This window comes from Euprymna scolopes, chromosome 2 (assembly GCF_053919585.1).
Source record: "Euprymna scolopes isolate OS-2025 chromosome 2, ASM5391958v1, whole genome shotgun sequence".
Taxonomy (NCBI): domain Eukaryota; kingdom Metazoa; phylum Mollusca; class Cephalopoda; order Sepiida; family Sepiolidae; genus Euprymna; species Euprymna scolopes.
The window spans coordinates 28767656-28789905 of record NC_136483.1 but is presented as its reverse complement, the minus strand read 5'-3'; the positions used below and the strand labels follow the sequence as shown (position 1 = coordinate 28789905).

Below are 22250 nucleotides of genomic sequence, written 5' to 3'. Positions count from 1 at the left end.
TTCATGACTACTGCTAAAATTCAATGTAAATTTGATATATTTGATTGTGAAAATGTTAGATTGTGCCCATATTATGCCACATAAACCGTCTTTAAAATATCCCAATGATAGTGAAATTTGGGAATATGTAATTATCGAATGTTCACTCACAGTTGACAATAATTAAGAATGCGTATTATTTGGATCATTCGGACTAATGTTCTTATATTCACTGTTATTTTCAACACGTTCTATCAATGTAACCTCCAACCTTTTTCATGAGTATCTTTTCGAACTCAGCGTAACGGATAAAGTATTTGGTAAAATTTCTTTGTAAGTGACATTCTTCTGGTGATTGAAGGTTCAATTCTCAGTACAGGCGATACTCAGAATGCTATTACAAATTTGAGTTGGTCGTGGCTCATTGAATGAGAGCATGCTACCTCCGTGGTTTAAATAAAAAAGTTCCGTTCTAAATTCTGTACAGATTCTCGAGTTTGACATAAATATTTCCGAGTTCGATAAGATACACCTGAAGAATTTCGAGATTCCATCGACCGAAACGTTGTGAAAATAACACCGAAGATAAGAATAGTAGTTTGAATAATGGAAACAATACGAACGTTTTTCTTATTCTTTTGACTGATGAATTCAACACTTTTTCTTTAACTTGCATGCAATTTAGTCAGGTCCGTATACTTTAGTACATATTGTTTGTAGAAATTTAACAAATCTTCAAAGGCTCCAAGATCTTTTTAATTTCTAGATTAGATAAAGATATTATAAATATTTTTATAAGTCTAGGGATAGTGACATATTTTCTTTTGAAATGAGGTAACCTAAAAATTATATTTTGTTACTGTATATTTACGATGTTTTTACTTATTGTTATTCCAACTTTTCTAAATTTATTCAGGATGATACTTGTTTACTTGTATAATTCACGTTGATTAGTAGCTCTTATGCATATATCAAATATCGCCTCGTAAAACTTATTCGGTAGCTATTTGAAATATTACATGTTTTGTTTTTATTCCATATAATATCATTTTCCATTTTAGTAACTATTGTGCCCCTATGAAAGGGTTCTGAATAAAAACTCGAACAACGGGGTTGGATAGAGAGAATATATTGTATAGGAAAGTAAATACTAAGAAAGGTTGTCAGTATTTATCGACTGTTGAGTTAGACAGTCTATAGTCTCGCATTAGGTCGCGATATTTTCCCATCAGAGAATTAACTCTTGAGGTTTGCATAATGGCTAGAGAAGTCAATTATGAGTGAATGGGTATGTCCCCATAACACATCACTTACAAGCATTTACTTTGCAAAGCGTGCGAGTACTGTTTCCTTTTTGGAATTCGTGAATTTCCTTTTGCATCTCGATTGACGGGGTTCTGGAGCTGCTTGGGGTGGTCCGATGTTGAAAGTGTCACATATCGTCTCCATAACCTCTTCTTCTTCGTGAAGCGCATAATTTGGATCATCCAACATATGCTTTCGTATCTGATTAATGTGTACTTTAGGCGTGAAGTTAGAACTTGACTAATGTGCAAATTCCTAATTAATTTGCCCCGAACGGTACATGTCTTCTTTTTATGCTTAAAACTGGTTGCGTATTCAGTTTAAGTTCAAATCTAGTTGACATTTTTGTTCATTTTCACAGACCAGCTAAGAAAACTCCAGTGAAATTTAATTCTGACTTGAGATTTTCCTTTCCTCGTCGTTATTTTCCACCGTTTGACAAAAAGTATTTATAGGCAAACACTACAAATTAGATTGTTGCATAAAAGCTGCCCCAAAACGATTTTCTGTGTTTCTTCAGACGAACATTTTTAATTTCTTTGTCATACCGTTAAATGTGAAATTAGTGATTAATTCACATACGAAATTTATTTTCGACCCAGTCCTTGTTTTGGCTGTTTTGCAAGACTTTTTTTACGAGTCTTACACGACTTTTTTCTAACGAGTATTACTCGACTTTTAATTTTGTCCTTTGCTCTACAAAGCAAGTTTTATGTTTAATTCTGTAACAAGTTAGGCGTGTTCTTGTGCGGTATGGGTAGTCTTTAATCCAATGCAGATTTCCGCACTAATAACATGGACTTGGTGGTGAGTAACTTTGATTTTCAGTGAATTGTCGTTTTTGTGTACAGGGAAATAATATCCTTTCTTTTTTTATTATCTTTCTCTGTGGAATAGAGTTTTTACTTTTTTATGTATCTTTCTTACGTACGCGACGATAGATTCTTCAATGACTTTTGAACGTTAATCACTCGTTGACAGTCTTCTGCTAACATTTGTAGTGTCAGATTTGGCTAACTTTCTAAGTTTAAACTGCGTGGAATTCCAAACCCTTTGCCGATACTAATCTTAGTAAGAATATCAGGCATTTAAAATCATCAGCACTTTGTTCATCTAATTTAAAATCCTTGCAATGTTTGTTGACTATTGATGCAAATGTTAAATACTCCTCGTTATCTTTCTGGGTTAAATTCAGGAATTTTCACCTTTTATGAAATAACAAAATTTTGGAGCTGAACAGGTGTGACAAGAGTTTCACAATTTCAGAAAAAAATCAAGTCTCACATTGTATTCTATATTGAACTGTAGAGACCCTACGGTCGATTTTATGGATTTATTTTATACAATTGCCTAAAATAAAGTTTAAAATGTAAAATGTTAGTATCATGGTTCGATGGTTCTCTAAACAGAAACATTCATTTTGGACGCGCCTTTATCTTAATATTGATTTCATACGCTGGACTTTTCTGCTTGTGCGGCAAGAAAATTTTTAAAATGCAGTTGTCATGTTAGGCTGTATCAGAGTTTCAACTTTGTAAAAATCGGACTGTCCTTTCTTTAATCGGACTTTTTCAATAATCGAATTTTTATACTTGTCAGAGGAATTCCAATACAAAACCTATCTACAACACTCTCAAGCACATGAAGTACATTTGTGTGAAATTGTAAAAAAAATCAACAAAACCGCATCAGAATACAAAGGAAACGGACTCGCACACACACACACACACACACACACACACACACACACACACACACACACACACACACACACACACACACACGCACGCACGCGCGCGCGCAACATTTATTTTATATATAAGTAAAAATTATCCCAAATGTAATAAATAAGTATAATAAATTCAACTTACACTGCAGAAAATGACGTCAGATTTTAAGATTTTCCCAATTTTCTTTATTCGAATTTGTACCATTAAAAATCACAGACACCGCATTTCGTTATCTTTTCTTGCAAGCAATTTTACCTGTAATTTTAAAGAAGAAAAAATTGACATCAACGAATGCGCCACACTTCCAATACTTTTCATCCTCGAAATCGATGAAATTGCCTATTATTCAATCAAGTTAATCGATTGTCTGCTCTAGTCGGAGACCCACAACTCAAATACTTTTGTGTGAAATCTTATAAAATCGCAGAACCTTTTCGGAATTTATCAGGAACAAGTTCACATGCACATGCAGAGACAAAGTGTATTTTATGTATAAGTAAAAATATTTTATTTTTAATTTCTAATGTTTCTTATTCTGGTAACTTTGCTTATAACTTTTTTTTTGAAAAGTTCTATTTTAATGTTATGCTATAAGACTCCATCCATAATTTTATTTCAAGATATTTTTATTATGAAATAATATTTTTATTTTACTTTAAGATCTTTAAAAATAAAAAAAAATGTATTATAACTAGACAAGATAATATTCTATTTATTGTTTTGACTCTCGAGTATATATCCAACACAGTTAGACACAGTTAATCAATTGAGAACCACATCACTCTATCTAAAAACATATATGATGTTAACTGATATATACTCAAAATAATGAAAAGAATAATGAAATTAATATTCTCTTGTCATAGGCATAATTATAATATATATGTTATGGGATTTTTACCTGCCCATTAATAGACTCTTCCAAATAATATATTAATCGAGATCCAAGTATCTCAGGAGATGGGAGTTTACCGGTCACAATTTTCTCTGCATCTTGTTACTTTTTCAATATATCTTTAAAACCTATACCGTGTTCCGAGTTTCTTTCGTGGTCCCAATCTAGGTCCACATCAATATTACTCACACAAAAAGAAATCCCAGTTCATACAACAACTAGCGAACGAGGACTTGATGACATTCCATTTTATTATACACTAAGAGGCGTCGAAGTTTCAAGACAATAATACTCACGCAAATAGCGCGATGAAACTAACAGAAATCGAGGAAACTGCAGAAGTTCAGTAGATTTATACATCATCTGTCGAATTAGACAAATGAGAATTTCAAATCTAAAAGATCTCAACTCGATGATCGAACGGGAACCGTATTCAACGTCTTTATCAACTGCGCCACGGGGGCCGTGGCGCAGTTGATACAGACGTTGAATCTACGGGGCTCGTGGCGCAATTGGTAGAGACGTTGAATCTCTACGGTTTTAAGTGAGAATTGTCTGAAGATAGCGGTTTCAATCCTACACAAGCCGGCCAGAGGCTTACTTGGCCCAAAACGTGGTGAGACGACAACAACTACGGAAGGCAGTAATTGCAGTGGATGCAGCCACTAGATTCAGAATTCCTATCCCGTCGCGGTTAGCACTTGACGAAGACCAGAGGAATAGTTGGCCGAAACGTCGTGAAACAACTAAGGAAAGATGAAGATAATAAATAAAATTAATAAATAATACTCATCTTAATAATGAATTCCAATTAAAACTGAAATACTGACTTCAAACGAATTTTGATGCAACACCAGGATTTTTTTTTATTCTTGTTAAATTATTTCTTAGGCGACCACAAAAACAACTGTGCAAAAAACTTAAAATTATCTCATGAATATTTCGGTACGACGGTATTTTTGCTTTTTTTTAAAAGAGAAATATGTAAAAAACATTTTGCTGACTTTTCCCTTTCTGATAAACTGGAGATTGAGAGTTAGAATCTCTCTAGAACTTCCATTACATGAAAAAAAATCTTTATCAAAATTTTTTGTAACGCATTTAGAAAAGGAACCATAATTAGTTTTTTGGTGTCTGTTTTTATTTTTATTATTTGTCTTCCACGTAAAACTTCGTTGTCATTTTTTTTGGTTGTCTGGATTTTACAAAAATTCTGCGACCAATAATGAAGGACTTCCAAAAGATAATCTCACAAATGTTACAAGGGCAGATAGACAATCAACAGAGAATGGAGTAGTAACTGATAGAACAACAACAAATGAAACAACAACAAATGGAACAGCAACAAATGGAACAACAACAAATGGAACAGCAACAAATGGAACAACAACAAAGAAATGAAGGAAGAATACAAGCATTAATGAAAAGTGAGGAACGAAAAAACAAAATGGAAGATTTACTATCAAAATCGTTAAACGGCACCAAAACTGTTGAAAACGGTATTACTTTTTTCCAGTATATTTACAGTACCATAGAAACTTTTGGATGTATACTAGAAAATAAAACGTTTATGCATTCTACAAACGATAAACAGACATCTTTAACATGAACTACAAAAAATGGTCAAACGAAAAAAAAAAAAAACGTTTCTTACTCAGGAAACTGGGTATAACTGAATACAGAAGGTTCGTTGATTTTTATCCTCAAAATATGATGTTGATGTGTTTGGTAGTATTCTTAAATAAGTTTTGTGTCGGAATGCCTCTGATAAGTATCGGAAATCGATAATCGAAAAAATCCGATTAAAGAAGGAAGTCTGATTTTGATCAAAGTTAATATTTTTATGCAACCCAACATCACAAGTGCCTTTGAGAAGTTTTTATAACCACACAAGCAGAAAGGCCCAGCCTACCAAAACCAACTGTAGATTCTTTTATAAGATCAACAGTTGGTTCTTTGATAAGAGAAAGGCGCGTTCGAAATGAATATTTTTATTGATAGCACAATTAATATTTTACTTTTGCAATTTTAATCTTTAAGTGAAGCCATTATTTACAGAAATTTTTTTAATGAAATCAACAGATTCTCTACAGTGCAATGAAAACAACAAATTGTGGGGTAAATCAGTGCGAGAAGGCATGTAAAGCTTCCTTCCAGTACACTACGGGGGTCCCTAACTAGAACAGGCATCAAGCAATTTGATTTAAAAAAAAATGGACGCTGACAATGACTGTATAAGATGGTGGAACAGTTGCTGATCCTTATTCAACCCCGGAGAACGTCGGGTCTCCTTGCTAGTAATTTTTTGTCATCTCAGATATGACACGTGGACAGAAGAATACTACGCCCTGGTCTTTAAAAAGACGAAAAAGAAACAAAAATAAATCAAGACAAACAAGACAAAAACAAATCTCAAAAATCGGAAATCGTTTGTGGAAAAGAAAAACACGTCTCTTTTACCAGTGCCACCTTCTTACGTACTACTTAAAAATGTATATCTAAATCTGATAATTGGAGAAAGTTGCTTCCATTCTGATACCTAAGATACTATTTGAGGATACGTCTTCGACAATCAGTCCGATAGCGAATGGACCATTTTGGGCACTTTTTATCTGTTGTACTGTGGTATTAGTTCTGAATATGCCTAAGATGTCTCTTCGCTTGGGCCTTGCCTTCAAGTTCTAAGGAAAAGTTAGTTGAGTGTTAACTGGCTGAAGTTCCCTCATAACGGAATGCTATCGGGCAATTTTAAGGACTAAAGTGCGTTGGGTTATCTCCTTACCTTCCAGCCTTATGCCATACATTTTGCAGTAGCAGTGAAGTAAATGTGTTACATGATAAGGGCTGTCCCCTGTTCATGTAAGTATAAAAATAGAGAGATTAGTTAAAATGAAAATAAGAGAAAGCAGAAATCGAACCCTGGACATAAGTTTTAAAGAACAATAGGTTTAAATGGAATGTCCAGTAAATTGTTAATTCGGATGAAATAAATAATAAATAAACTATTCAATTGTTAAAAGAATGTGGATAATAAAATATGAGTTAAATAAATTAGATATGTAGGTTAAATTCCTTTGTGGAAACAACACAAGGAAAATAGGTTATTGCGAAATCAATGTCGAAAACGTGCAAAGTCGCGCATGTTGAAACACGTGAATTTTGCTCACGTGGCCGGGATGCATGGATTTCTCAATATAGTAGGGAGAGAGTCAGAGACAGGGGGAGAGAGAGTCAGAGACAGTCAGGGGAGACAGTCAGTGAGAAAACTCAGAGACAGGCGGACGTCTGAAGCGAGACGTTACTTCAGAAACTAAAATGTGAAACTTTGAGTTCTTAATGAGGAAGTCGACCGGTCGTCAGAAAATAAATTCATTATGTGTTTGTGATAAAGCTCATCTTTGTGTTTGTGATTTCTACAAAAAGGTAAATTGTATTGTTATTATATATCTGTGTTATAAAATGTCATTACAACAACATCTCTCTCTCTAAGATACAACATCATATGTAATAAGACAAGAACTCTCACTAAGACTCATATCATTACTAATAAGAACTCTCACAAGAAAAAGCATCACTTATAATAGTCTCTCTCTAAAACTCTTTAATGAAACAACTATATAACAACTCACAATTTGGTGTTCGTGAACCTTTTGCATCAGCGATGCAGAAACCGAACCTGGGGTCGATACCACGAAAAAAAAAAAAAAAAAAGAAACACAACGTTTTAAAGGGATCCAACATAATTTAAAAAAATAAATAAATAATACCACGGAAAAAGAAAAATTACACGATCACAGAATTCGAAAAAGAAAAAGAAACACAACGTTTTAAAGGGGTCCAACATAATTTAAAAAAATAAATAAATAATACCACGGAAAAAGAAAAAAAATCACACGATCACAGAATTCGAAAAAGGAAAAGAAACACAACGTTTTAAAAGGGTCCAACATAATTAAAAAAAAAATAATAATGAATAAATAATACCACGGAAAAAGAAAAAAAATTACACGATCACAGAAATGCGAAGAAAAAAAAATGAAAAAAAAAAATTTGAACATACACGCACACAGAGAACAAAAGATACAAGAAATATTAAAAAAAAAAAAAAAAAAAAAGATATTCGTAGTAATGGAAAAAAATAGTAAACAAGTCACCATGCGTAATTCATTGATAAATGAATTGGTCTGTTAAAAAAAAACACACACACATACACGCGAAGGCAGAGACTGTGTCACCCTAATGTTATTGTTTTGAAATTTGTAGAAGTGTCATTAGAAAATCTGTGTCAATATGAAATCGTTTGGACGAATTGTTGAATTTAATCTGTCAATCAAAACAGGAATTTCAAAGGTCGCATGTACTCTCTATGAAACGGCGTGTAAATTGTTTTGAAATGCATTTTGTGTTCATAGTGAACTTTTCGGCTTTTGCGTGTTCATTTATTTTGTTTTTGAAAAAAAAAAGGGATAATTGTTTTGGACAGACTGTTGAATTGTTCTTTGTTACAGATGATTTTTTTTTGTTGTTAAAAAAAAAAGTTATAACTGTTGCAAAATGTTTAAATGTATTAAGGTATTTTTTTTTTGAAAATGTTTTTATGATGTTGAACAAATATTGTAAATTGTCTTATGTAATGTTATGATTTTCACAGCAAGAATTCAAAGTTATCCGTAAATATACATTAGATTAAAATGATCTAGTAGAAAATAAGTTAAGACGTATGGTTGGCTTACAGATTCAGTTAGAATTTTAGAAGGGGGACAAGAATTAAAATTACGTAAACGGGCATTTGGAGAGATTTTAGATGTGATACGCCGTAAGAAAGATGTTTTGTTTTAGCATTTGGTTTTGTTGTTTTTTTTAGAGATCCTAAAATTTTTTCTCCAAGAAAAGTTACTTGGTAGGGATTGATAAGCACAAGAAGTGCCCCTATACGAAAAATTTGGGAACCTGGTTAATTAAGTGCTTAAAATAAGCTAGTTGCACGTAACGACTCCAAGCAAAGTAGTAAGTCTTGGCTTAGTTAATAAACAGGCGTTGGAAAGAATACGAAAATTCTTAAGGGGACCAGTAAACCGATGAGAGGTAGTCCCGAGGCAATCACATATAGCTTAATGAAGTAAGAGACAGGCAAAAATATGCCGTAGATTACGTAAGAAAGATATAACCTTGTATTTCTTTTTAGAGACGCATGAATGTGGGATATATCTGCTGGATCTTGGAGGCTCTGGTGAGAGGAAAGAAAAATCACAAAAAAAACGGGCAATTAGATAGAATTTAGGCGCAATTAAGTTGTTGGTCGCAGGAAACGTGTTAGTTAGTTAGGGGTGATATTTCTAAATCCTCGTCGAAGTTTCAAGAATCCAAGCAAGGAAATCCGAGTGAATCCGTATGAGAGAAAAAAAAAAGGTATATCTTAAACTTCTGAAGCCAACCACAAAGATTTAAGTATATGAGCTTTGGTATGTCCCGTATGAGATAGTTATAGAATAAAAAACAAAGCCATACTTGATAAGACTAACCATGCGGAAAGAGAGATCAGAGCACTTTTGAGACGAAGGAAGTCGTCCATTTCGAGAAAGGTGAAAACCTCTAGTCTGCGGCATATGGGTGGCTGGAAAATAGCTGATGGGAATCATAGGAATACCCTACACCCAAAAAGTAAATGCCACAAAGATCAGAAAGGTTCTGATCTTATAAAAAAATAAATAATTGTGAAATCGGCCGTGAAGGGCTGACTAAAAGAGATTTTTTGTTGTGTTTTTTTAGCCTGATCTTTCTAGCCGTGTGGTTGTGTAGATGTAAAAATAAAAAATGTACTAAAGTTAAAAATGCATACATTTTTTTTTTGTGAAATATGGAAGGGAGGGATGTTACATGATAAGGGCTGTCCCCTGTTCATGTAAGTATAAAAATAGAGAGATTAGTTAAAATGAAAATAAGAGAAAGCAGAAATCGAACCCTGGACATAAGTTTTAAAGAACAATAGGTTTAAATGGAATGTCCAGTAAATTGTTATGAATATCAAGAATAATAAAGGTCCAAGGATCGATCCCTGAAGTACTCCCACATTTATATCATATTGTTTAGATGTACAACTATCGAGGACAACTTGGATTTTTTTCTACGCCAAGACCGAGAAAAATTACTTTCTCCTAGCAAAACAGTTTTACACAACTTTTATGCCCCGTTATAAAAACCAAAAATTCTGGTATAATGATGCTAAACGTTATGTCTAGACCCTTTGTTATAGAGACGTACCTATTAACTCGTAATGAACTCTTCTAATCTTTATAAAAATATTAATATTCTTGTGGGGAAATATCGCGATTCAACGCAAAACTATAGTCGAAAATTACTGATAACCTTTCTTGTATTCCCTTTCTTGTACAATATATTCTTTTCTACCTAAACCTGTTGCTCGCGTTTTTATTTAGAACATTTCCTAGAGACACAATAAATTCTTATTTTAATTTTGATTTAAATTCATTGCTCAATTTTGATTCTTGCAAATGTCTAAAATTTAACGTTTAATAATTCAAGAAATCTTGTTTAATTGATGCTTCATGACTACTGCTAAAATTCAATGTAAATTTGATATATTTGATTGTGAAAATGTTAGATTGTGCCCATATTATGCCACATAAACCGTCTTTAAAATATCCCAATGATAGTGAAATTTGGGAATATGTAATTATCGAATGTTCACTCACAGTTGACAATAATTAAGAATGCGTATTATTTGGATCATTCGGACTAATGTTCTTATATTCACTGTTATTTTCAACACGTTCTATCAATGTAATCTCCAACCTTTTTCATGAGTATCTTTTCGAACTCAGCGTAACGGATAAAGTATTTGGTAAAATTTCTTTGTAAGTGACATTCTTCTGGTTATTGAAGGTTCAATTCTCAGTACAGGCGATACTCAGAATGCTATTACAAATTTGAGTTGGTCGTGGCTCATTGAATGAGAGCATGCTACCTCCGTGGTTTAAATAAAAAAGTTCCGTTCTAAATTCTGTACAGATTCCCGAGTTTGACATAAATATTTCCGAGTTCGATAAGATACACCTGAAGAATTTCGAGATTCCATCGACCGAAACGTTGTGAAAATAACACCGAAGATAAGAATAGTAGTTTGAATAATGGAAACAATACGAACGTTTTTCTTATTCTTTTGACTGATGAATTCAACACTTTTTCTTTAACTTGCATGCAATTTAGGCAGGTCCGTATACTTTAGTACATATTGTTTGTAGAAATTTAACAAATCTTCAAAGGCTCCAAGATCTTTTTAATTTCTAGATTAGATAAAGATATTATAAATATTTTTATAAGTCTAGGGATAGTGACATATTTTCTTTTGAAATGAGGTAACCTAAAAATTATATTTTGTTACTGTATATTTACGATGTTTTTACTTATTGTTATTCCAACTTTTCTAAATTTATTCAGGATGATACTTGTTTACTTGTATAATTCACGTTGATTAGTAGCTCTTATGCATATATCAAATATCGTCTCGTAAAACTTATTCGGTAGCTATTTGAAATATTACATGTTTTGTTTTTATTCCATATAATATCATTTTCCATTTTAGTAACTATTGTGCCCCTATGAAAGGGTTCTGAATAAAAACTCGAACAACGGGGTTGGATAGAGAGAATATATTGTATAGGAAAGTAAATACTAAGAAAGGTTGTCAGTATTTATCGACTGTTGAGTTAGACAGTCTATAGTCTCGCATTAGGTCGCGATATTTTCCCATCAGAGAATTAACTCTTGAGGTTTGCATAATGGCTAGAGAAGTCAATTATGAGTGAATGGGTATGTCCCCATAACACATCACTTACAAGCATTTACTTTGCAAAGCGTGCGAGTACTGTTTCCTTTTTGGAATTCGTGAATTTCCTTTTGCATCTCGATTGACGGGGTTCTGGAGCTGCTTGGGGTGGTCCGATGTTGAAAGTGTCACATATCGTCTCCATAACCTCTTCTTCTTCGTGAAGCGCATAATTTGGATCATCCAACATATGCTTTCGTATCTGATTAATGTGTACTTTAGGCGTGAAGTTAGAACTTGACTAATGTGCAAATTCCTAATTAATTTGCCCCGAACGGTACATGTCTTCTTTTTATGCTTAAAACTGGTTGCGTATTCAGTTTAAGTTCAAATCTAGTTGACATTTTTGTTCATTTTCACAGACCAGCTAAGAAAACTCCAGTGAAATTTAATTCTGACTTGAGACTTTCCTTTCCTCGTCGTTATTTTCCACCGTTTGACAAAAAGTATTTATAGGCAAACACTACAAATTAGATTGTTGCATAAAAGCTGCCCCAAAACGATTTTCTGTGTTTCTTCAGACGAACATTTTTAATTTCTTTGTCATACCGTTAAATGTGAAATTAGTGATTAATTCACATACGAAATTTATTTTCGACCCAGTCCTTGTTTTGGCTGTTTTGCAAGACTTTTTTTACGAGTCTTACACGACTTTTTTCTAACGAGTATTACTCGACTTTTAATTTTGTCCTTTGCTCTACAAAGCAAGTTTTATGTTTAATTCTGTAACAAGTTAGGCGTGTTCTTGTGCGGTATGGGTAGTCTTTAATCCAATGCAGATTTCCGCACTAATAACATGGACTTGGTGGTGAGTAACTTTGATTTTCAGTGAATTGTCGTTTTTGTGTACAGGGAAATAATATCCTTTCTTTTTTTATTATCTTTCTCTGGGGAATAGAGTTTTTACTTTTTTATGTATCTTTCTTACGTACGCGACGATAGATTCTTCAATGACTTTTGAACGTTAATCACTCGTTGACAGTCTTCTGCTAACATTTGTAGTGTCAGATTTGGCTAACTTTCTAAGTTTAAACTGCGTGGAATTCCAAACCCTTTGCCGATACTAATCTTAGTAAGAATATCAGGCATTTAAAATCATCAGCACTTTGTTCATCTAATTTAAAATCCTTGCAATGTTTGTTGACTATTGATGCAAATGTTAAATACTCCTCGTTATCTTTCTGGGTTAAATTCAGGAATTTTCACCTTTTATGAAATAACAAAATTTTGGAGCTGAACAGGTGTGACAAGAGTTTCACAATTTCAGAAAAAAATCAAGTCTCACATTGTATTCTATATTGAACTGTAGAGACCCTACGGTCGATTTTATGGATTTATTTTATACAATTGCCTAAAATAAAGTTTAAAATGTAAAATGTTAGTATCATGGTTCGATGGTTCTCTAAACAGAAACATTCATTTTGGACGCGCCTTTATCTTGATATTGATTTCATACGCTGGACTTTTCTGCTTGTGCGACAAGAAAATTTTTAAAATGCAGTTGTCATGTTAGGCTGTATCAGAGTTTCAACTTTGTAAAAATCGGACTGTCCTTTCTTTAATCGGACTTTTTCAATAATCGAATTTTTATACTTGTCAGAGGAATTCCAATACAAAACCTATCTACAACACTCTCAAGCACATGAAGTACATTTGTGTGAAATTGTAAAAAAAATCAACAAAACCGCATCAGAATACAAAGGAAACGGACTCACACACACACACACACACACACACACACACACACACACACACACACACACACACACACACACACACACACACACACACACACGCAACGTTTATTTTATATATAAGTAAAAATTATCCCAAATGTAATAAATAAGTATAATAAATTCAACTTACACTGCAGAAAATGACGTCAGATTTTAAGATTTTCCCAATTTTCTTTATTCGAATTTGTACCATTAAAATTCACAGACACCGCATTTCGTTATCTTTTCTTGCAAGCAATTTTACCTGTAATTTTAAAGAAGAAAAAATTGACATCAACGAATGCGCCACACTTCCAATACTTTTCATCATCGAAATCGATGAAATTGCCCATTATTCAATCAAATTGATCGATTGTCTGCTCTAGTCGGAGACCCACAACTCAAATACTTTTGTGTGAAATCTTATGAAATCGCAGAGCCGTTTCGGAATTTATCAGGAACAAGTTCACATGCACATGCAGAGACAAAGTGTATTTTATGTATAAGTAAAAATATTTTATTTTTAATTTCTAATGTTTCTTATTCTGGTAACTTTGCTTATAACTTTTTTTTGAAAAGTTCTATTTTAATGTTATGCTATAAGACTCCATCCATAATTTTATTTCAAGATATTTTTATTATGAAATAATATTTTTATTTTACTTTAAGATCTTTAAAAGTAAAAAAAAATGTATTATAACTAGACAAGATAATATTCTATTTATTGTTTTGACTCTCGAGTATATATCCAACACAGTTAGACACAGTTAATCAATTGAGAACCACATCACTCTATCTAAAAACATATATGATGTTAACTGATATATACTCAAAATAATGAAAAGAATAATGAAATGAATATTCTCTTGTCATAGCCATAATTATAACATATATGTTATGGGATTGTTACTTGCCCATTAATAGACTCTTCCAAATAATATATTAATCGACATCCAAGTATCTCAGGAGATGGGATTTTACCGGTCACAATTTTCTCTGCATCTTGTTACTTTTTCAATATATCTTTAAAACCTATACCGTGTTCCGAGTTTCTTTCGTGGTCCCAATCTAGGTCCACATCAATATTACTCACACAAAAAGAAATCCCAGTTCATACAACAACTAGCGAACGAGGACTTGATGACATTCCATTTTATTATACACTAAGAGGCGTCGAAGTTTCAAGACAATAATACTCACGCAAATAGCGCGATGAAACTAACGGAAATCGAGGAAACTGCAGAAGTTCAGTAGATTTATACATCATCTGTCGAATTAGACAAATGAGAATTTCAAATCTAAAAGATCTCAACTCGATGATCGAACGGGAACCGTATTCAACGTCTTTATCAACTGCGCCACGGGGGCCGTGGCGCAGTTGATAGAGACGTTGAATCTACGGGGCTCGTGGCGCAATTGGTAGAGACGTTGAATCTCTACGGTTCTAAGTGAGAATTGTCTGAAGATAGCGGTTTCAATCCTACACAAGCCGGCCAGAGGCTTACTTGGCCCAAAACGTGGTGAGACGACAACAACTACGGAAGGCAGTAATTGCAGTGGATGCAGCCACTAGATTCAGAATTCCTATCCCGTCGCGGTTAGCACTTGACGAAGACCAGAGGAATAGTTGGCCGAAACGTCGTGAAACAACTAAGGAAAGATGAAGATAATAAATAAAATTAATAAATAATACTCATCTTAATAATGAATTCCAATTAAAACTGAAATACTGACTTCAAACGAATTTTGATGCAACACCAGGATTTTTTTTTATTCTTGTTAAATTATTTCTTAGGCGACCACAAAAACAACTGTGCAAAAAACTTAAAATTATCTCATGAATATTTCGGTACGACGGTATTTTTGCTTTTTTTTAAAAGAGAAATATGTAAAAAACATTTTGCTGACTTTTCCCTTTCTGATAAACTGGAGATTGAGAGTTAGAATCTCTCTAGAACTTCCATTACATGAAAAAAAATCTTTATCAAAATTTTTTGTAACGCATTTAGAAAAGGAACCATAATTAGTTTTTTGGTGTTTGTTTTTATTTTTATTATTTGTCTTCCACGTAAAAATTCGTTGTCATTTTTTTTGGTTGTCTGGATTTTACAAAAATTCTGCGACCAATAATGAAGGACTTCCAAAAGATAATCTCACAAATGTTACAAGGGCAGATAGACAATCAACAGAGAATGGAGTAGTAACTGATAGAACAACAACAAATGAAACAACAACAAATGGAACAGCAACAAATGGAACAACAACAAATGGAACAGCAACAAATGGAACAACAACAAAGAAATGAAGGAAGAATACAAGCATTAATGAAAAGTGAGAAACGAAAAAACAAAATGGAAGATTTACTATCAAAATCGTTAAACGGCACCAAAACTGTTGAAAACGGTATTACTTTTTTCCAGTATATTTACAGTACCATAGAAACTTTTGGATGTATACTAGAAAATAAAACGTTTATGCATTCTACAAACGATAAACAGACATCTTTAACATGAACTACAAAAAATGGTCAAACGAAAAAAAAAAAAAACGTTTCTTACTCAGGAAACTGGGTATAACTGAATACAGAAAGTTCGTTGATTTTTATCCTCAAAATATGATGTTGATGTGTTTGGTAGTATTCTTAAATAAGTTTTGTGTCGGAATGCCTCTGATAAGTATCGGAAATCGATAATCGAAAAAATCCGATTAAAGAAGGAAGTCTGATTTTGATCAAAGTTAATATTTTTATGCAACCCAACATCACAAGTGCCTTTGAGAAGTTTTTATAACCACACAAGCAGAAAGGCCCAGCCTACCAAAACCAACTGTAGATTCTTTTATAAGATCAACAGTTGGTTCTTTGATAAGAGAAAGGCGCGTTCGAAATGAATATTTTTATTGATAGCACAATTAATATTTTACTTTTGCAATTTTAATCTTTAAGTGAAGCCATTATTTACAGAAATTTTTTTAATGAAATCAACAGATTCTCTACAGTGCAATGAAAACAACAAATTGTGGGGTAAATCAGTGCGAGAAGGCATGTAAAGCTTCCTTCCAGTACACTACGGGGGTCCCTAACTAGAACAGGCATCAAGCAATTTGATTTTTAAAAAAATGGACGCTGACAATGACTGTATAAGATGGTGGAACAGTTGCTGATCCTTATTCAACCCCGGAGAACGTCGGGTCTCCTTGCTAGTAATTTTTTGTCATCTCAGATATGACACGTGGACAGAAGAATACTACGCCCTGGTCTTTAAAAAGACGAAAAAGAAACAAAAATAAATCAAGACAAACAAGACAAAAACAAATCTCAAAAATCGGAAATCGTTTGTGGAAAAGAAAAACACGTCTCTTTTACCAGTGCCACCTTCTTACGTACTACTTAAAAATGTATATCTAAATCTGATAATTGGAGAAAGTTGCTTCCATTCTGATACCTAAGATACTATTTGAGGATACGTCTTCGACAATCAGTCCGATAGCGAATGGACCATTTTGGGCACTTTTTATCTTTTGTACTGTGGTATTAGTTCTGAATATGCCTAAGATGTCTCTTCGCTTGGGCCTTGCCTTCAAGTTCTAAGGAAAAGTTAGTTGAGTGTTAACTGGCTGAAGTTCCCTCATAACGGAATGCTGACGGGCAATTTTAAGGACTAAAGTGCGTTGGGTTATCTCCTTACCTTCCAGCCTTATGCCATACATTTTGCAGTAGCAGTGAAGTAAATGCAGAGAAGAAAGAAGCTGAGAGCAAATCTTCTGATTATGTACCTCATCATATTTTTTTTACTGCAGCAATAAATGGTTTATTTTCATAATAACCCAGAGAAATTGAACCTTAACGATTGTGATTGAAGTCACAGTTAATACAGTCCCTGATCGAGTTTCAATCCTTTTATTCTACTAAGAAATGTATTATTTAAAAATATAATTGCTTTACTAAACTGACTTTGGTTAATTGGTTTCAAACGGAGTATAATTAACACTAGTCTTACTAGTAAACATCAATGCAATAAAAGACAATCCATCATTTTTCAAAGTTTGTAGCAAAAGTACATGAGCAACAAAACCGGTTTTTTCCGCAGTAAGCGCACACATTCAGATATTCATTGATATATGAAGCAATTAATCAATTGAAAATATAATAGAATATTAATGTGATGAAAAGGCAAGTATAATTCTATTGTCAAAAGAAGTTTCACAGCATAAAAAGAACAATAGTGAATATGGTGAAAGCAAATGAACTTTATTGCCAAGATAAGAACAATTACACTAACAATTCAATATTAACCCTGACGATCATACAATATCAATATAGACTATAACCGTTCATCACATTATACACTTTGTAAATTATAATTCAATGAACGGTTATATTCATATATGCCAGCACCGTGGACTGAAATATTTGTACGCAAGATGTTAGCAATAAAAATCTTTAAATACTTGTGTGTCTATTCCTATTAACGCGTTATCTTTAAATAAAAAATGTATATGCATGTATATATATATTATTCATTTCGTCTTGATAATGAGACGAATCAATGAAATGCTGCATATTTATGCGGTGACGCATTTTTTTATCTGACATCTTAATATCCTTTCTATTGTTACCAACGAGTCTAAACAAGTACAAATTACGATTTTGGTGAAAGGCAACGTGTTCGATTATAACCAAATTCGATCAGTAGAAAAAAATATCATTACGGACATTTCGTTTTATCTATCAACACTGTAAAACAACGCCTAGGTAAGTATAATTCAATTCATTATAGAAAGAAACCTTTTATACTAATATACCAAAACAGTAAAACAACTCTCCTTCTATTATTAATATTAACATATCTTGGGACGATTAATCGACACAAGGAATCGGGAAAATCGAGATTTTTTTTGGTATCAGAATTGAAAACAATTCGTGCTTGTTTTTCGATGACAAAACAAAAACATTCTTTTCATTGTTTCCTGTTTGCTTTTGTCTAAAGAAAATTTTCTATTGCTGGTACTAACGATAAAATGCTAAATACTTATTGATTTTAAATTACTAGTAAAATTAAATCTACAGATCACCCCCGCACAATTGTAGTTTTGCATTATCGAAAGTTTATGCGCATATTACGAGTTTTTATGGAAATTAGAAAATTAAAAAAACAACTTTAGAGTTGTATATATATATATATATATATATATATATATATATATATATATATATATATATATATATATATATACATAGAGAGAGATTTAAATATAATCGGAAACTGTATCGAAATCGGTGATTTATAACAGAATCGCTAATTGTATCGGATTCGGAAAAAATGTTGCAATCGTCCCATTAGTACACACACACACACACACACACACACACACACACACACACACACACACACACACACACACAGACATATATATATATATATATATTCAGTTGTAATAAAGTCGGTCAACTTATCTCATACGCACAGATCGTCATATAATAATTAGATCACTCTGACTGACGTTAAAAGCATTTAATAAAATAAATGTTTAATTTACACCGTATCTCTCGCGGTTTATGGTAGACTAGTGGTTCGAGTCCTTGTTAATGAAGCCAGACATTACTTCTGTTGCTGGGGATCGAATCTCTCGACTGGCGTTAATCGTGACACCCTGTACTGATGATTCCCGAAAAGATGAAACATTAGGGTATGTAAGTATTTAATAATTATTATAGTAAATAATAATGTCAGCCACTTAATAAACTTGTTTCTTATCGTTGAGCACTTTCAGTTTTAATAAAGTCGGTCAACTTAGCTAATACGAACAGATCGTCATATAATAAGATCTCTGACTGACGCTAAAAGCATTTAAGAATAAATAGGTATTTAATAATTATAGTATATATATATATATATATATATATATATATATATATATATAGTAATTTATAAAATATATATGGTGATTAAGCTACACTGAATATTCTGCGTTTCATCCAACTATAGGATTCGTCAGGCTTATAAGCCTGACTATAGGATTCGTCAGGCCTGATTTAGCCTGACGAATCCTATAGTTGGATGAAACGCAGAATATTCAGTGTAGCTTAATCGCCATATATATTTTATAAATTACTAACTAGCTCTACCTACGTATTGAGCACTTTTGAAGTAAATACTTAAAGTTTACGCATAAATCTATACTTTCGTATATTAAATTTATGTGAATAAATGAAGTAGTTATATATATATATATATATATATATATATATATATATATATATATATATATATATATATATATATATATATTGGGGCGATCGATTAATCGGGAATCTGAAAAAAAAAAGGAACTTCTGGCGATATCGAAATCGGGAAAATTTGAGTCTCATTTCCGATTCCAAAACGACTTTTTAAATTCTTTTTCTGTCAATTACAAACACAGATTTATTTATTTATCAGCTGATTATTTATTCCTGGCATAAAACGAAGGGACAAAGGATCAAGATTTCTAGTTCCAATTTAATCATTTTATTGGTAAATTATGGTAAAGAACGTAAAAATCAAGTTCACTTACTCCTATTTCGCTTAGGAAACCATTTGAAATGCTCACACGTATTTTAGCACCTTGTTGATAAAAGGCAATATGATAACCCTCAGTTCACAGTTAAATTAAAAGCTTTAAAACGCTACTGACAAGTTTTATCTTTAATTTTTCTGGCGCCGACATAGTCTCGTGTTTTTTGGAGTGGTCATTATTAAAATAATCCTGTTTTATTGCAAATTTACCTCAAATGAAGAACACAGATAAAAATGCAAAGAGTTTATCAAAACCTATAAAACACGAGAAAATACGTAAAGGATGAACGTTTAGAAATTTATCAAATTATAAAAAACAAATTATATCCAAATTTAAAATAAGCCCACAAATAAGATTCTACTTTTTAAGCGATTATGTGTGAACACACTGAAAAAGAAAACAAATAATTATTGTAGAATTTAGAGTAAGTTGAGTTACACGTATAAAGTTAGCGTAAAATGATCTCCTATTTCTGGTTTATTCTCCCTTTTAGGGGACTTAACCAAATCTTTTACCATAACCCTGACCGACAAAGTCATAAATAGGGCAACAGAATATTCTCATCACCATTTTGACCCTCGAGTATATATCTGACACAGGTAGACAGAGTTAATCAACTGAGAACCACATCACTCTACATAAAAACATAAGATATCAACGGATATATACTCGAAAGTCAAAACAATGAAAAGAATGTGCTGTTGTCACAGCCCTAGTCATAAGACCAATCGTAATCGATTTATCTGTTTATATTTAGATACATTTTATTTTTACTAAATTTTGATCAGGAGCATTAACATGACTTAGATTTTAAAACAAACAAAATTGACTACGTTCTTAAAACTGTCTGGTCCGAAAGATACGTGGCGGAATGATGGGACCTGATAGAATGACATCGTTTTGAAATCTGGCTTATCATAATTATTTTGTGAGTTTCTGATTACTTCTTGTTTGTGTTTTATAGATTAACGCTTAAAATTAATCTCTAAAAGAAAAAAATTACACGTGAAAAAAAGTTATAATGAAAAATGTTTACATGGCGGCGTCCGCAGCTGAAATGTTCAACTAAATTTGAAATTAAATAAATTCACTTCACGGGGGAAACATGTTCTTGTTCCGTCAGCCATGACTGAATAGAATTCTAAATAATTCGCAATTGTATTTTTCGGTCACCTACACTTAGAATTGAACCTTCAACCTTCAAGTGAATATCACTTTTAGCAAATGATTTTTCCAAGTACTCTAACCACCTCGCCATGTGTCATTGTGGACAGCCAACTCTCATCTCCAAAATTAAATAAATTCATTGTAAAAATCCCTTTAAAGATAAATATTAGGTTTCTGGGACTGAGAAATTACAAAAATTGAATCGTGTCTCCTCATTAGTTGATTAGTTCAGTACATTGTTTGAAAACAGCCGTTCTTATTAGTTGAAGTCAAATATTAACCCGCGCGAGTGTCGTTTTTTTTCTCTTTTTTTTTTCTCAATTTAAAATCAGTTTAAGTAAAAACTTTGAAGATGTCGGATATATGTTATTTTTCTTAATTTAAGGGCGTTTGGCGCACAAATTGTCATGGTATCTTTGAGACGATTTAACCTTATAAGTTAGGTATTTCTTTTTTGGTGTAATATCGTACTTTCAGTCAGCAAAGATTGTGGATTTTTGATTAATTACAACCTCATTACCGAAATTACTAATTGATTGTTGTATTAAAAGGAACAATTCTTCATGCTTATAAGATTTATCAACTACGACGTCATCTAGAAGTCAACTACCAGGCTTACGCAAAGCGGCGAAGTGACGCAACATATTTTGCAAGGAACGAAAACTACCTGTAACTAAACCATCAAGTAAGTATACTTTTCAATTTGTTGTGTTTTACATTTCCCCCTCTTCCAAAGTTCTAAATTATGTGGGAATAAAATTCTCACAAATATTTAAAATATAATTAATTATCTTAAGTCTTAAGATTATTTATTAAATGAAAAACATCTTGTTTATACAAAAACGGTTAATTAGCTCCCAGGAACGAGAGGTGAGTAACAGTCCAGCTTCGCACTATCAAAACTAAAGCCTCGCACAGAGATTCTATGGAATCTCAATATGTCAGAAAGTGAATTTTATTTTCAAATTTACAGATCAATTAAAACATAATTATATCTTAATTTTTGTATTTTTAAAAATTATAAAAATATTCATTAATTTAGGTAATCTATTTGT

At 32.5% G+C, this 22250-nt stretch overlaps 1 protein-coding gene across 2 annotated transcripts in view; it reads left to right on the top strand.

The window, feature by feature from the left end:
• Positions 1-18050: 18050 nt before the first annotated feature.
• The window catches only part of LOC145241488 (uncharacterized), a 34194-nt gene continuing 29994 nt past the window's right edge, over positions 18051-22250 (top strand). Inside the window, exons 1-2 of one of the 2 annotated variants that reach the window (XM_080104502.1) lie at positions 18051-18223; positions 21770-21880. The gene's annotated coding sequence lies outside the window, so the exon portion shown is untranslated. Of the gene's footprint in view, positions 18224-21746; positions 21881-22250 lie in introns of both variants that reach the window. The other variant, XM_080104492.1, reaches the window with a different exon arrangement.